General features: G+C 43.3%; 1 pseudogene; it reads left to right on the forward strand.

The window, feature by feature from the left end:
* The first annotated feature begins 2,559 nt into the window (after positions 1-2,559).
* Positions 2,560-2,925, forward strand: LOC108519943 (translation machinery-associated protein 7 pseudogene; annotated as a pseudogene).
* Positions 2,926-2,952: the final 27 nt, after the last annotated feature.

A 2,952-nucleotide genomic window follows, 5' to 3' on the forward strand; every position in this document is an offset into this window, starting at 1 on the left:
GCCAGGATGGTCTCGATCTCCTGACCTCGTGATCCGCCCGTCTCGGCCTCCCAAAGTGCTGGGATTACAGGCTTGAGCCACCGCGCCCGGCCAAGATCTAATATGATTCTATGAATATACACTACTGTAATTAATATGTAGCAAGCAGGAGGAAAACGATATGATCATCTTAAAAGATGCTAAGGTGACATTTGACAAAATATAATAGCCGTATCTGATTTAAAAAAAAACTTCAACAGAAAAACAACTGAAACAGGCAAATACACTCACACATTAAAGGCCTCAAACCAACAGCTAACCATTATACATCTGCATCAGCTCCACTGAACCGGGACGGCACTAGATGCCCATCATAACTAACACGTGACACTGCTGGAGGTGGTGGTAGGGAATGCAATTTTTTTCCCTTTTTTTTATTACCCAGGTTCCCATCAATGGTAGAGGCAGTGTAATTTGAAGACAAAAAGGAGATATAAGAAAATCTGATGTGTACATGATTCATGTTTGCAGATGATAACAACTTTATTCCTAAAGTTATTCCGATCAAAGGAAAAGCCACAAGAAACCATTAGAAAAAAGAATAGGTGGCTGAATTCAAAATTTTTAAGTTAATGAGTTTTCAACTAGAAGCCCCCTAGGAGAGCAGGTATTTTTATAGACAAATTAAAGGTAAAATAAGATTTCATGGCATAAGTGAAAATATTTAGCAAATAAATTATACTTCATCCAATGTTGTAAAAAGTATGTACATACACATGTGCCAGGTGCAGTGGCTCACACCTATAATCCCAACACCTTGGGAGGCTGAGGCGGGCAGACTGCCTGAGCTCAGGAGTTCGACATCGCCTGGGCAACATGGTGAAACCTATCTCTACTAAAAAATACAAAAAATTAGCTGGGCGTGGCAGCGAGCACCTGTAGTCCCAGCTACTTGGGAGGCTGAGGCAGGAGAATCGCTTGAACCCGGGAGATGGAGGTTGCAGTGAGCCGAGACCGTGCCACTGCACTCCAGCCTGGGTGACAGAAGAAAAATAGGTAGTATGTACTTTTTTGCTCAAAAGTATGTACTTTTTTGCTCAAAAGAAAAAAAAAAGTATGTATGTAATGTACGTACACATGTTCACCTAAAGATGGTTACCTAACGAGAGGAACCAAAATATTAATGTTCTGGGTTTTCTAAATTTTCTACATTACTTTCCTGATAAAGAGAAAAGCAAAATAAAATTTAAAGGTTTTACTAGATTTCGAGAAGCATTATTTATGAAAGTCAAAGCTTTTTTCCTAATTATCAAAATCACAGACTAATGAATGTCAAGAGCTCAAAAATGGGGTGAAAAAACTATGGCCAGCCACAACCTATTTCTGTAAATACAGCTTTATTAGAACACAGCCACACTCATTTGTTTACTTATTGTCTATGGCTGCTTTCATCCTACAAGGGCAGAGCTGAGCAGCTGTGACAGAGCCAGGTGGCGTGCAAAACCTAAAATATTTACTAATTGGTACCCTAAGAACAAGTCTGCCAATCCCCTGATCATTAGATCATCTAGTCCATCTATACTGCACAGGTGAGTAAACTGAGGTCTACAGAAGAATGACTTCTCTATGGTCCAAAGTCAAGTTAAGAAACAAGCAATGAAGACTCCAAACAAGCAATGAAGACTCCATTTCCATGGTACTTTCCACCACCTGGCAGGAAACTCTCAAAACAGACATCCTGCTGTTTGGGAGGTAAACCTCAGGGTCTCATATCACATCGCAAGTGAGTATATTTACCGATAAATTGATGAGAAGAGGACCTTGGGCCTAGTCAGTATCCAAGAACACCTGCTAAAGGTCTGAGTAAACCTTAGTACATTCTAGAAAAAGTTAATGTAAAAACCACATAGGCGGGCCACAGTGGCTCACGCCTGTAATCCCAGCATTTTGGGAGGCCCAGGCGGGTGGACTGCCTGAGGTTAGGAGTTTGAGACCAGTCTGGTCAACATGGTGAAACCCCGTCTCTACTAAAAATACAAAAAAATAAGCCGGACATGATGGCATGCGCCTGTAATCCAAGTTACTCAGGAGGCTGAGGCAGGAGAACTGCTTGAACCAGGGAGGTGGAGGTTGCAGTGAGCCGAGATCACACCACTGTATTCCAGCCTGGGTGACAGAGTGAGACTCCATCAAAAAAAAAAAAACATAAGCACAATAAGCACAGACTAGGGAAGGTTTAAAAACAAACAGATGCAGCCGGGCGCGGTGGCTCAAGCCTGTAATCCCAGCACTTTGGGAGGCCGAGGCGGGCGGATCACGAGGTCAGGAGATCGAGACCCTCCTGGCTAACACGGTGAAACCCCGTCTCTACTAAAATACAAAAAACTAGCCGGGCACGGTGGCCGGCGCCTGTAGTCTCAGCTACTCGGAGGCTGAGGCGGGAGAATGGCGGGAACCCGGGAGGCGGAGCTTGCAGTGAGCCGAGGTCGTGCCACTGCACTCCAGCCTGGGCGACACAGCGAGACTCCGTCTCAAAAAAAAAAAAAAAAAAAAAAAAAAAAAAAAAAAAAAAAAAACAGATGCGAGGTGCCATGTCCGGCCACGAACGTGGCAAGAAGTCATCACTGAAACAGCCCAAGAAGCAGGCCAAGGAGATGGACGAGGAAGATAAGGCTTTCAAGCAGAAACAAAAAGAGGAGCAGAAGAAACTCGAGTAGCTAAAAGCAAAGGCCGCGGGGAAGAAGCCCTTGGCCACAGGTGGAATTAAGAAATCTGGCAAAAAGTAAGCTGTTTCTTGTGCCTGAGGAGATGGTGACCCTTTATTACATCCGTGTTTAAACATCTGTATTCCCTGCCATAACATCTTTTGCCACCTACAGCTGGAATTAAGTGTTGTCTTGGAGCTGTTGAGTGTTGTCTTGGAGCTGTTGTACATTTACGAATAAACTTTTGTAAAAAAAAAAAAAAAAAAAA

The sequence above is a fragment of the Rhinopithecus bieti genome, unplaced genomic scaffold (genome assembly GCF_001698545.2).
Source record: "Rhinopithecus bieti isolate Rb0 unplaced genomic scaffold, ASM169854v2 scaffold_50743, whole genome shotgun sequence".
Classification (NCBI taxonomy): domain Eukaryota; kingdom Metazoa; phylum Chordata; class Mammalia; order Primates; family Cercopithecidae; genus Rhinopithecus; species Rhinopithecus bieti.